Here is a 13,796-nt window from a genome sequence, read left to right as displayed (position 1 = left end):
ATAATGTAATTATTTAGCAAACACTCTCTAGTTTATCATGCAAAAAATATCAAAAGGCAAGCATAATCTAGGAAAGATCTTGTTTCATTAGCAACTCCCCAAACAGCCACGTGTAATTTTTTCCAGAAATGACTCAAAAGATCACCTGCTAATACAGTGACTTGTACAAAATAGCTGCCATTACACAAAACTCGTGGCAAGGAGCTCCAAGAGAGCACGACGTTGAAAACAACTGTGGGCTTTGCTCTGAAACCTTTCTTTCCCTCACACCTGCTATGCTGGCACATGCAAACTTTCCCATTCTTGTCAAATGTTTCCAGTTTGAGATGAGTAATAGTGCCAGAATTCAGAAGAAAAGCAACACTTAATGCCATTTGACTGCAATAAAAATCTTCTTAAACACTTTTATTTGCAAAGGTTACTGTGGCAGCTGTTTGGCTGAATATATTTTCAAAATGGATATTTATGTTCTTCCACAGCTATTTTAATTCTTCTTTTTTCTTCAAGAGTTGTACCTGAAATACGATTTTTTATCAGTTTCGGAGCATTTTTTGTTAATTGATATATCTGGACCACTCTGTCTAATTGCTACAATCCACCTCCTCTTAAGTAAGGTATGTGCATCTTCCACCTTCAACCTTTAATTGACTGCAATTTTATTTGCTGCACCTTTTTTCATCTTATCTTAATTGATTGTGCTGTGACAGCTCCTTTTTAAATCCCGGGCAGAAAAGACAAAGTGTTTTCATACATTTCAAGGCCATTACGCCTCTCTAGCCCATCATACTGCGTGAGGCAGATCACAGACGTTCACACAGTCTACCTCAATTTTGAGTTATTGAGTCTGCAGCTCAGCAACTCGTGGCTGAGCTAGAACATATCTTCTAGGAAGGCTTCCAATTTCAAAGGCTTCGAGTGACAAAAATTATCCCACATTCCATGTGTAGTATCCAAATGCTAAATTGTTCCAACAGTTAAATTATGTGCAATGTTAAAAATTTACACCTCGCTTCTGATATAACTTTTCCAGCTTCAGTTTGTAGACAGACGGCCATATTATGCCTGCATCTATCTTGTGATTAACAGGACTTTGAGGATTGGGCATCTTATCTGATTTATTTAACGGGCTCAAACGTAGGCTGAAATAAGTGGCATATAACTGCAGAAGGATTTTTCAGATGATTTGAATGGATACCGGACAGGTATGAAGGCAGTGAGAGAGTATATAGCTGGGGGTTACTTGCTGTAGGTATGGAGGAAGGACTAGATGTCCAAGGGGGAACCTGCGTAGGAAATCTCCTGTACCAATACATCTGTTTAAATGCTAGTCAGTCCAGAGCGTGATTAAATTACGAACTCTGCTTCATTTCTCTTCATCCTCTTCTTGAGGACTTGTTGGCATTTGCTCCCACGTACCCATTCATCAGACGGGTGAGGTGAATGCATTAGGTGTTTCTTGTAAACACAGAGGGAAGAGCGGGGTACCAAAACTAGGGGCTGTGATGTTAGAGGCAGTGAGGGAATTTACCAATCACCTCATGAAAAGTTTATGGTTGATTTTTTTTTTCTTTTTCTTTTTTTTTTTTTTTTCTCAGTAGCTTGGCAACATGTAATTCTCTAGTCTCCCAATCCGTGTCATGTAAATTATGTCAGGATTCAAGCAGCTAGCAGACTGTAAACAGGAGAGATTAGTCATCCCCAGCTCCCCAGCAATGCCATTTTGGAGAGAGGTTCATGGGAGACTCTGCATTGTTTATATTGGGGTAGCAGCAGGGAGGAACATGGGAAAGGCAGACTTGAGTGGCACTTTGAAAAAAAATTGGAAACATTTCTCAACACTGCGCCCTGCCACGTAATAGTGCACGAGTGGCGCTCGGTGTTGTCTCACAGAGGCCCTTCAGTAGGATGAACCGGAGCATCACGGTCTCGTTGGTGGGAGACAGTCTGCTGCTCTCTGTTTGAGCTGGGTTCCCACTTCTCCATGGTGACCAAGAGAGCTATATCTGATCTGCTATTTTGGCACGGGCCTCCATCATTTTTCTGTCTTCTCGCTGCAAACTTCCTCATCGGGGTTTTCCAAGAAACCTCAATCACTCTACCTGACAGAGTTGGACTTCTTTCCAGCAAACGAACGCGAGGACCTGACACTGTCTTTGGGAAAATATGTTCTTCCATTCTGGAAGGTTTCCAAAGGGCAGGCTATCCCGGAAAAACACCTCAGGACAGATAGCCTAGCAGGAGCTGACACAAGGCTGTGCTTTAAATTTGCATATATTAACAGCAAGACAAAGCGTGCTGATGTGGTGGGTAAAGGTGCGGTGCCATTTCGTAACGCCGACCTTATAAACGCATCCTGGCTCGTTTTGAAGTGGCCAGCCCAAAACTGTGAGAGTGAATTGAAGCAATGTGACCATTAGCTAAGACAAACTGGTCTCAGAGGTGTTGTAACAACCCTCCAAGTCATACAGGATTGTTCCTGTTGCTGTGTTTTGTCTGGGCAGCCAAAACTTTTATAAACAGGAAACGGGAGACTTCAGATGATTTCTCTGCTTGAACACGGATCGGTGCAAGTATTTGAGATCCCTGCCATTCTTACAAACAAAACTCATTTATATGAATATTCAGAGGTGATTAAACTGCTGTAACCATCTAAGGAGATGTCCAGACTTACATATACATTAATGGGTGGGTATTTAGGCTATAGGTCTTTCTTCAAGAGCTCCAGATATCAATACGCTTTTTTGTCCTTAAGCTGCTAGCAGTCCCGTGTTTGTTTGTTTTTTTTTTTTTTTTCTCCCCTGAAACTCTTCTCCCATAAATACCAAATGAAACTATAGTTTGTGCAATAGTTCCAGAGATATCAGTTGACCCAGACTGTATTTGTTTGCCTGAGACATGTTTATAGCACTCTGGGGAAAACTGGAGTTTCAAAACCAGAACATCTATCCTCAGACAAATTTGCTGAACCGTGGAGCCTTATTTCCTGAGTTCCAGGTATTTCTTTTGGACTAGACACAGTAACACTTGTACATCATTTTGAGTCACTACTTGTGCATATGTGCACATTACATCCATTTTCTCCTGCACTGACAGGACACTGCCAAACGTTTTAACTTAAATAGAGCTGTCTCTACAGCATCATTTTTCACACACATTTTAGCGCACTGAAAACTGAATTCCGATTTACAACCTTTTGGAATTTGTTTTTCACAGAGGTTTATGCCAAAAATGTTTTATTCATATAAAGCAAATGCCTGGCATTTGTTTCATTAAGATATTAAGCTTGCACTCTGGTTGGTCTTACCTATTCCCAAGCCAGGTTCTGCAGCAGGCACGGGGCTAAGTGACTCAGAAAAAGGCCTGTGACCTCATCTTTTGCAGCTATGACCAGGCAAGCCCACTGTTCAGAGCCCTGCTTCAGTGACAATTAAATAAACCAGAAAAGCACCCAACCCCACCCGTTGCAGCTGGAGCTTTGTCTGAATGTGATAAGAGATCATTAATTTTCAATTTGACCTCAGCCTATAATGTTCAAGTGGCCCCTTTGTTCTCATCGTGATGTTACAAGCAAGGTCTGAGTCAAGGGAACTGGAAAGGAAATATTAAAATAGTCCTGAAAACTCCTTAGTCTTGTGATCTCGCTCCTCCTAGCTCCGTATCTGCGCACACCTTATCCATTGGGCGATCGCGGCCCCGCAGCATGGATTTCCTCTTGGTTACTGCTGCTCTCGCAGGGCAAACAATACTGCCCAACAAAGGTGACCAGTTGTGCAATGGTAATAATGAATATTGAAATACTGCAGCAAAAACATGTTGTGAGCAAATGATAGGCCAAAGTTTATTTATATCAAATGTCTGCGAGTAACATTTGTAACAATTTACAAGCAGAATAAAAGCTGAAATTCACTGATTAAAGTGTTCCCTATGAATAGCTCATACAGCTCTGAATTCAAAGACATATTTGAAGAAATTGTTATTACAATCCACTGCTAAAAGAGCTATTGTGAACCTATGGGCACATCAACAGCTGTCTATGGAAAATTATTATTATTAGAGAATAGAAAATGTCCTATTTTTAACAGATAATCCCAGAATCCGGGTTGAATTAGAATGAAGGAGAGCCCATCTTTCACATCCTTTTTCATTCAGGCATTTGGCAAGCTGAGACTCTGCAGAATGTAATTTAGGATATTTAAATTGTTGTTTGTTCCTGGTGGCTTCTCGTTGTAACACGTCAGATAATAAGGCAGAGGACCTGTGCTTGGGTTCTCTGCTGTGTATAAATACACAACGACCTGCCCCAGCCCTCAGGTGTCTCAGGTTTCTCAGTTTGGGTTCACAGGTTTGGATGTAAGTGATGTTTTGGGGGCGCAGGGTTTGTTTTAACTTTTTTTCCCTACTTTAAGCAAATCCAGTTTTCCATTGACTAACTCATGCTTTGTAGCGAAACAAAACACTTAAATCTCTCCTACTTATAGAATTAACAGGATTGGGTGACACCAGAATTGGGACCAGTGCTCATTAATGACTTCATTTTCTCTTATTCTCTATGGATTTTCTGGAGGAAGAAATCCTGTTACGGGATTGTCCCATCATGTATGAGGAAAAGGTCCATGTAATATCCTGACCACGTCTTCAAACCCCTTCACAATAGCCCCTTAGACCAGCTCTGAGGAGCTGAGTGCTTCTACAGCAGGCAAAGGACACCCTGTGCCCTGACGGAAACTCGCTGCCGTCCGACCCCCTCCTCAGCCTGCCTGAAGGAAATCAAGAAAGAGGGTGGACAGAAAAAAATATTTCACCTCTGGCTGCCGATGCCCTGCCCTTTGTGGAGCAGAACAAGCCCCTGTTTGTTCTGGCTCCGTTCCTCAGTGCACCTTCAGAAGGTGCAAGGGCTTCTGAAACGTCTTTCTGCTCAGCAGAAAGGAAAGGGAGGCTGTAACGTGAGCACAAAGCAGGCTCCCCGTGTGGAAAGTTAAACCTCCCAACTTCCTGATATGTAAATTCTTGTTTGCTCGCACTATTCGTGTAAAAGTAGGATCTCATCTCTAGAATGCGATATGGCACTTGCAGCGTTACTGCAACCTCACATTTCTTTGTGTGTTGGGGAGGTTTCAGAGACGCAGTCAGACAAATCAGGAGAGGCCTTGGACAATAAGGAAAGAAAAACCTTACGAAAAGCAGTGGCATAATGATGGATTGCCAAAAATATGTTAAAAAAAAAAAAAAAAGATTTCTGTTAACTAGCAAATTATAGGGCTTCATAATTTTCATCCCTAAACATGCAGACTCTAGGTTTTATATGCCAAATAACTCTGACCTTAAAAAATGTTGTCCCTACAGACATGAACTATTTTATGTAAGCTTAAGGGTTTTGGAAAGGTATAGCTAAGCTAGTTAATAATGTATTTGGCCACTTCGTATCAGAGTCAAGCACAGCCCAATGAAAAAAAAATGCTTCTTTTTGATACTGCCTATCAGACCTGGATATGTGGCCTTTCTGGAAAAGAAAAAAAAAAAAAAAGTGAATGTAGGTTCAACTAAGTTTCAGCTTCCTGACGATATATGTTGAGATAATCAGGGAAAACAAGCAATATTATCTAAGTTCCACCACTTTACGTGACCTGCGTGAACAGCTCAAGCAAGCCAGGGAGAAACTGAGACTGATAAAGCTTTACAAATACCCAGGCAGAAGAAAAAAAGTACAAAGACAAACCAAAATCTTGAGCAAATTTTCTGCTGGTCAGTGGACAATGCTGGAACTTGAACCCAGCATTGATTTAAAGTAGTTTTTGCACTTCACAGCTCTGGTATTAATCTGCAGCAAAGTGTCAGTGAGCCGGTCCCTCAATGTTTCAGCGATTATCGCTAAGCTGGTAGCTGTAACTGCAAATATTGGGAAGAGTTCTTCCAGATCTACACTTTGTATTGCAGCTGTTTTGAATATTTTTTATTACTTTGTTTCCTTATCCAATTTTTAGTGGCATGAATGACACATTAATTAACCAAATTCCGAATTGGTTAATCCAACAACTGGAAGGCTTATATTTATCATTGTTCAGTAATACTACCCAAATGTCAGTTCTTAGTTTGAAAAATTCCTCTGAACTAGTAAACCAGAGAATAATAAAGATACTATAATTTTCTTTTACTAAAATAAACAGAATATTTTCTTAGTTAATTGTTTACATGTCTTACTCCTGTCATTTCTTTCCTTTCATCCTTATTTTTCTTGTTTTTCTTTATTCACATTTCATCTCTTGAACTCCTTATCTCTCTAATCCCTTATCCTTTATGTTCTTGTTTTATCTCTCATTCCACCATTTTATCCCATGTTTCCTAAGCCTATCTCCCTTCCCATGCTAGGCTCCCCAGGCTTTAAATGCCCTCTGAACCCTTTTCCCTTTCCCCCAGTTCTGTACCTTTCTCTTCTCTTTCATTTTCCTTACAGCAATCTCCGCAGAACAATGCTAGAAGTAGAGCTGGCAAGCTGACAAAACAGAACAGTTGGAAAGAAAAGTTTACTCAAAGACAGGCTTATTTCTTATAAAAAAAAAATATATATATATACATATATATGGGAAGGTGTTGCCAAATCATCTGCTTTTTCAGATGTGAAACTTTTAGCAATGCTCTCTCTGCAGCGCTGATGTGAGGGAAGGAGCAGGAAACACTATCAGGTTGCCAGATGACTTGAGCACAGTTAGGTGGGATTCCTACGTGCACGTGACAGCAGTAATTCAGGATATTATTTTTTATGTAAAAATAGCTATGCAAAATTAACACAAAGGGTTTGGTATAAAAAGATAAAAGCCAGGAAGCTCAGAGGCTGTGCAGCTCTTTTTATCTTGTTTCATTTTGGTTAGGGGATAGCAGGGAAATGGCAAAAGAGATAGAGAGAGTATTTACATGAAGGCATCTGGGCCAAGGTGTAGTCATGAGAAGTGGTTTTCGTATTGCTGCTTGTCAAATGGCCGATCTGGGTAGGAGGAGGACCTGAATGTAAAGGAGATAAGCTTGTGGACACTTGCACAGAGACACGAAGCTTGAAAGGTAAACCTGGAGCAAGCAGGGCAGTGGCAGTCACATACAACGAGCGAGTTGTATGAGGGATGGTGGGTGAAAGAAAAGAGAATTCAAGAGGAAATTCAGCTGTGATTGCACAGGAGTACGTTTGTTGCTGTGGGGTAGGGTGAGCCATTTGAGGCTTTGCTACACATAGTCTGAGCTTTTCAGAAGTGGTAGGAAGCGTTCCTTCCCCATCAAACCAACCGAAGCTGGAGTGGCTTCAGCTGGCAAATATCTATTAGATTGCATTGATCTATTCTGGATTTGAATTTCACTCCTGGAAATAAAACAGTGATGTGGAGAGAGCAGGAGATGGGATTAATATTCCCATCCGCACCAGCCGAACTGATGACCCTGAGCCTTGACTTGCATTCCTAATAGGACAGACCTTCTTTTGTAGGAATTCTTTAACACCTGTAGGTTATGCGTTCAATTAGCATCTATATCCTGAACTGAGCCGAGTTGCACAGGCTTTGAAAAAAGTAACAACCAAATGGCTAATTAGGTCAAATTTGGGGCGTATCAAACTTGACAGTGTCTGGCTTGCATCAGTATGGATTTACATAATGGAACTTAACAGCGCTGAAGAGTCTGTTGTGTCAACCCTGATGACTGTAAGGAAGGCTTTTTTTGTAATTTTTTTAACACATAAAATATTCACTCAGAAGAATATCCTCCCAATAAATTTTTCATCTGTCCTGTGCTCTGCCTATCACTGCTCATTACCTGGGCTACCACCACAGTAGTATTTCAATCAGTTATCTTATTTTTCAGAACTCAGTAATCAACGTCAGCAACCAATTGTTTAACAAATTTCCTCTTTAAAACCAAAGCTATTTTTCAGCTCCATCAAAGCTGTTTTTTAACTGCAAAAGCCTGGTCGGGAAGTCAAAAACCAAGAGGACTCAAGGTAAATTACCCTGGCAGTCTTTTACAGAGATATCACCTATGATCAGCAAGCAATAAAACAACACAAAACAAAACAAAATCTTAAGTTAATAAAGTTTTATATTCTTACTGTGGCTTCCTCTGTCTTCTAGCAGCCCATCCTGTACATCAAAGGTCACAAAGAACACAATGAGTCACTATCAAAACCAAAAGAATGCTTCGTGAACAATTACTATACATAAATTGCACCCTGGTATTTCATTTCTGTGCCAACTCACAGTAATACAGCCCATTTCCTCTTCACTTTTTTTTTTTTCCTGCAGCTTTTGTCCATACTAGCAAACAGCTTTGTTACTCTGCTTGCAGAGCTTGATTTTTTTTTATTATTTTATTTTTTTTTGTGTGTGTGTACTTACACCTTTGCCTTTTCGAGTACTGGGCAGCCGTGGCATGAAGCCTTTTGCTGCAGCTCTTGAGGCTACATTTCTTTGGTTTCAGTTGTACAGAGTCCACAACAACGCTGTAACGTTGCCAGGCTTCGTAGCCAAAAACATCATTAGGAATACTGAAAGAGTCCCCTCTGAAACCCCGAATCAAAGTGCCCCCCAGAGAGAAATCAACCGTACATTAGCTCATGCCTAGCAGAGCAACTCAGCACTGTGCAGCTGTGAAACCTGTGCAGATCCCTCAGTACGGGCTGTTGCTGGGAGGACTGTCCTCAGGATCCATTAACCCAGTTCAAAGGCAAGCACAGCACCTTGCAGTCTTTTAACACCACGCATGTGGGACAAAATAGGCCTTCTGTGCGGAGTCAGAAGTATCTTAGCAGTCATCAGCCTTGGCATTTCATTTCATACTGCAGTGCCCAGTTTTCCTACTTTTGACAATACCGTGTGTCAGACTCTTGCTGCAATTGCCTGAACGACAGAGGTGTTCATTCACTTATAGTTTAGTATCTGAGAAATAAAAAAATCTGTAAAACTTTTGCTGAATAAATATTGAGAAGTCAAATACAGTAGAATTGTTTTTCATAAGGCATGATTTGCGTTATGTGTGTGTTTGCAATTAAGTAATGAATGAACAACTAGATTTATATTGTCATTGTGTGATTACCTACGCATTTGGATTCTGCATGCTGGTCAGTTTTTAAGCAGTCTTCTGATTAATATTTATTGTCTTTAACAAGCAATATTATGGACTAGAAAGTTGTGATGACAAGTAGCAACAACTGGCATTCTCTCAACAATTCCACAATAAGAAAAGAGGGAAGTAAGATAATATCAGCCAGCTTCCTTCTGAAGAGGTTTGGTTAAATCAGAATTTTTCATTTAAAAAAATTACAAAGCAAAAAGACATCAGGCTACTATTCTACCTAGCATGGGAGGAAGATAGCAGATATTTTTAATGTTCTGAAAATAATCACATCCTATTGCACCCAGCTCTAGTGAAAGGTATGTTGAAGTGAAACAGTGTGGGTTTTTTTTGCCTCTTACATTGTGAGAATCATCTAAACACCTTTTGCTTCGATTTATGACAACAGAAAGAATCAAATGTGGTTTTGGTATGTACGCTGCTAGCTCATCTGCTTATACACTGAAATACAAGACTTGCAGTCAGGCTTCGATTTTTCTGCTGCTAACATTCAGATCAACTACTGACACAAAGGGGACTACAGGAAGGGAAATTAACTGTTCTTAAATACACTTCACAAGTTTGGAGCCAATTTTGATTGCTTCGTCCATTATTGACTATGTGTAAACTTGCATGCATTTACCCATGCGCCTCCCAGTTTTCAGTCTGAAAAAAGGAGGTGGTAGCACTTACATATCTTTGGGGATTAAGATCTAATCCTGGAAGGGCTCCAGGCTGGCAGCATCTTATACTCATAAAAAGCACTGCTAAAGCAATTGTGAATAGGCATAAGTACCAACAGGTCCTTACAAGATTGGGATATATTTTTAAAATGCTATTCTGGGTGAATAGTGCCATGTAAACCTTATAAATTATTAATTGATAATAAAAATGGAATATATTTGGCATCCATGAGTGAAAGCTTCTATAGGAGGCTAATTCATAAATCTTTTTGGAGCCAAATTTCAGAAAGCATTTGTAGTTCTGTACATTCGTGGTTGATTAATTTTGCAAACTTGCATATACACATTTAATCTCCATTTTGCATATGCTTATACCTATCGGCAAATTACAAACTGCATGTGTGCTGTAGCATTTGCATACAGCCAAAGAGAAGACTCACTTCTGCGGAGGGACTTTTACAAATATGACCCCTTCTAAGTTATACAAGTAAAATATAAAAAAACTCTCTGTCACTTAGAATGTAGAGCAAAAGTGGTGATGAAAGTGCTTGCTTGTGATTGAGAAAACAATACATTCTTCAGTCCTCCCATGCAAAGAAAATCTCTGCTTTTCTCGATTTTCTCCTTCTCTCACACTAACTCAATGTGGGTGGGAAGCAGTAGAAACAGAAAGGGTCATGTTTGCTCCTCAAAATTTGAAGACGGTGTTTTTTTCCTTTGCCACAGATGCTCCATGCTCATCAGTTGCTGTGTACTCCTGAGAAAGAAAAGAGAGAGAGAAATTGCCAATAACATTGGTAACCTTAAGTGTAGGCATGCATAAAAATTTGCTGAAAATTGGGTTGTGGTACATGTTCTTATTTTAGATTTGCCCTTGTTAACGTCTTTTTAATAAACAGGTGCATACACTTCCCCAAGCTGTCACTGTTGTTTACCCAGTCTGTACACTTTATAAATCTACTAATGGAATAGACCCAGTCATCCTAAGGATCTGTTTTAATAAGCTAGAGTCTCAAAGTTTTCAAGAAAATACTTTCTGGTAATATAGCTCTGCTGGCAGAGTGGATACAAGCTTTGCAAGGTTTGCTTTTAAAGATAAGAAGCATGTGACACAATTTCATTTGTTAGTTCAGCACAATGTAGTATACAGAGCTTCATACACACTTGACATTCAGATTAGCAACAAAGTGGGATGGATACAGGGAAAACGAAATTAAAAGGTGTAAGAAAGGTGGAAAAGACTTTTCTAGTGGAGTCTGAAATCGAAGGCATACTCCCTCCTGAGCGCCCTAAGCACCGTGGTGTAGATTGAGGCTTATTTTCGCTAGCTCAGCTTCAGTCTGCGTGAAAGTTTCCCTCTTTTGTCCACCTCTTGACCCAGGCAGAACGGCCAGTCACTAGACAGGGAGACACTATTTTGATTCCTACCGAGTGGAGAATGATTTTCAACTGAAATCTCCCACTTCTTTGCAAAGCGCTTTACCCATTAGGCAACGATGCACAATGTAGCTCACTCAGAGAAGCAACAGCTATAAAAGGCTGTCCTCAGAAAAGGCTTTTACATGGTGAAACTGGGAGGGATGAAGGAGCCTTCCCACAGCCTTGACTCAGTCGCTGTCCATATTACAGTCTCTCATGCGCTGTCACAGGTCACATAAAGAGTCACCCAGTTGTCTGCCATTGCCACTCCCTCACAACTGCTTGGGTGAACAGAGCTATGGTGATGCAAAGATTGCATTGATATAATCTGAGGTCAGTATTTCACGTCTGCAAAGAGGAGAGGCATTCCCTACAGGGTCTCACTGCCTAGCTTTCATTCTGGATCCCACTAAGCGGACCAAACGTTTTCAGCTGCAGTGCAGGTCGTAACTTTTACCAGTACAGAGCTCATTCACCGGGTTTATCCCACAGTTCTTTGAGAGCAGCAGCCGTAAAGAAACTAATAGTTACAGTCAATATATTAGAAAGATTAATACAATAGTAATTACCTTGCTATTGAAATAGGTAAATAAGTTAAAGGTATGTAATTAACTGTAGCTTCATCTCATGAGCTTTTAAATTGCATCACTGGAGATCAGTATTGTCCGATCGTAGACAGCAAACAGTAATTGCTGAAATTTCTTGTAAGTAATACCACGGGAAGAGTTTCTCTATTTAATTCTTCACTGAAGGTGTCAGCTCGATAGCCCTGGAGAATTTAATCTATAATATTTATCTCCAGAGAAGTTGGGGGAATGGAAGTAGGAAAATAAACTTTCCCTGTCTCATCGAAGTTATCGCCGTTTCTCAGGGTTGGATGGGTAACTCCACGCTTCCATATTTCACCTTCCTAGACACACCACCAGTAAAGCAGCCGTGGAGAAATTTCTGCAACGTAGAAAACTCTTCCACTACGTATTTGACTGAGAACTCTCACACGTTAAAGAAAAGCTACCTATGTTGCTACCATATGGTGAAAATGTCTATCCATCACCAACCTGGTCTGTACTCAAGTCTGTCATCTCCATGTGAGAAATTATACACATATATAATGCGGTATAAATACCTGAAGCTCTCCAGCGCTTAACAGCCTGTTTTAAAGCAACTGAACCTAGAGCTTCGTATGGCTTCGCACGGTTATGAGTTGCGCAGTGCCTCATTAGGTCAAAACCGCTCGAGTAGCCGCGGTGCTGGTCTGAGCGGTGGTGCTTCACACGCAACAGCGCTCACGGTGCAGGCTTCACTGCGAGCATTATTCTTGCTGGGAAAAAGGAAAAAAAAAAAAAAAAAGAAAAACCTTTACAGAGGCAAGACTGGGTGTAGGACAGATAGAGTGATTTGCGCTGAAAAAAGTTACTGAGGGGCTCATTAGAGGCAAAGTTATTAGGCCAAGCAAACAGTTAATCCCTGTCACACAGAGGTAACGGAGTTGCCAGCCTTGAACTCTAAATTAAAGGCACTCTCTGAGCGCAAGAGAAGTGACTCTTTTTTGCAGCTTCCTCAGTACCATCCGTCTACCATAATGCTGTGGTCTTTTTCTTTCTTTAAATTCTGGGCTCCAACTAATTACTGGCAGGAAGTGCCTATTTTTATGCCATTAGTATGCAAATGAGTGAGAAGTAGAAAAATATTCTAAAGGAACTGTTACAATATCTGTCCACAGATTACTCGCCAATTAGAACATGGGATTAGGGCTGCGGGACCCCGAAAGAGTATGGCCAAAGTCTTTCTGCTTGGGTGCCTAAAGTTTAATTTCAATGGGAACTGTATATACACGGTGCTTTTCCTAGAAAAAAAAAAGGGAAAAAAAAAATCAAGCCTAAATTGCCTGCTTACAAATTAGCACTTCTACACTTTAAAAATGAATGCCTCCACTTCCTCGCCTCAATTTTTCTATCCATAAATTGGGGATAAAACATCCTGTTTGTCTGCGTTCCAGCACATGCTGGGGACAAATCATTCGGCTGGACTGGAGTTCTCCTCATTTCTCACTCTGTGTGACAATAGCTGAAAGATGAAGCCTTTTATTTACAAAAATATTTATAATCTGGGTGAAAAATATTAAAAGCTTTTCAGATCTTACAATTTCTGCCTAGTTAAAAAAAAAAAAAGTATTTTGGCCTTTCCACAGCTTGATAGTTATCAGGAATTTCTCAGGAATTTCAGAGGTGGATGAAGAGTGGAAAACTATTGAAAAGTAACTTTATTAGGCGTTTTGAACCTAGAAAATTGTGAAACAAAATGCTTCTTATTGCAAGGGTATTTCTCATGCAAATCAGCCTTCTCATCACTTTTATAGTAACTGATTAGCACATGTAGGAAAAAATATAATCCCTCAAGCTGCTGTTCTTGACTTTTCTCACAGTTGTACTCTTTGGAAATTTTGCTTTATCAGTCTATTAGATGTTACTCATTTTGACTTCCTATTAAAAAGTTTACGTCTACATACCAAAGATAACACCATGCTCAACTGACTCAGCGTGACAAACATTCCTTCTGCGAAAAGTTTTGCTTGAGAGGCTTGTTATTCATTTTGGCCAGAGAACA

At 40.2% G+C, this 13,796-nt stretch overlaps 1 long non-coding RNA gene across 1 annotated transcript; it reads right to left on the bottom strand.

Moving 5' to 3' along the window:
- Window positions 1-8,087: 8,087 nt before the first annotated feature.
- Window positions 8,088-13,785, bottom strand: LOC308198124. Its single transcript, XR_013953644.1, has 3 exons — window positions 13,699-13,785; window positions 12,316-12,510; window positions 8,088-10,527 (listed from the first exon to the last, which is right to left on the bottom strand). It is a non-coding gene; the product is annotated as an uncharacterized lncRNA (long non-coding RNA).
- Window positions 13,786-13,796: the final 11 nt, after the last annotated feature.

Source organism: Anser brachyrhynchus, assembly GCF_964034855.1.
Source record: "Anser brachyrhynchus genome assembly, chromosome: 7".
Classification (NCBI taxonomy): Eukaryota; Metazoa; Chordata; class Aves; order Anseriformes; family Anatidae; genus Anser; species Anser brachyrhynchus.
This window is presented reverse-complemented; position numbering and strand designations above follow the sequence as displayed.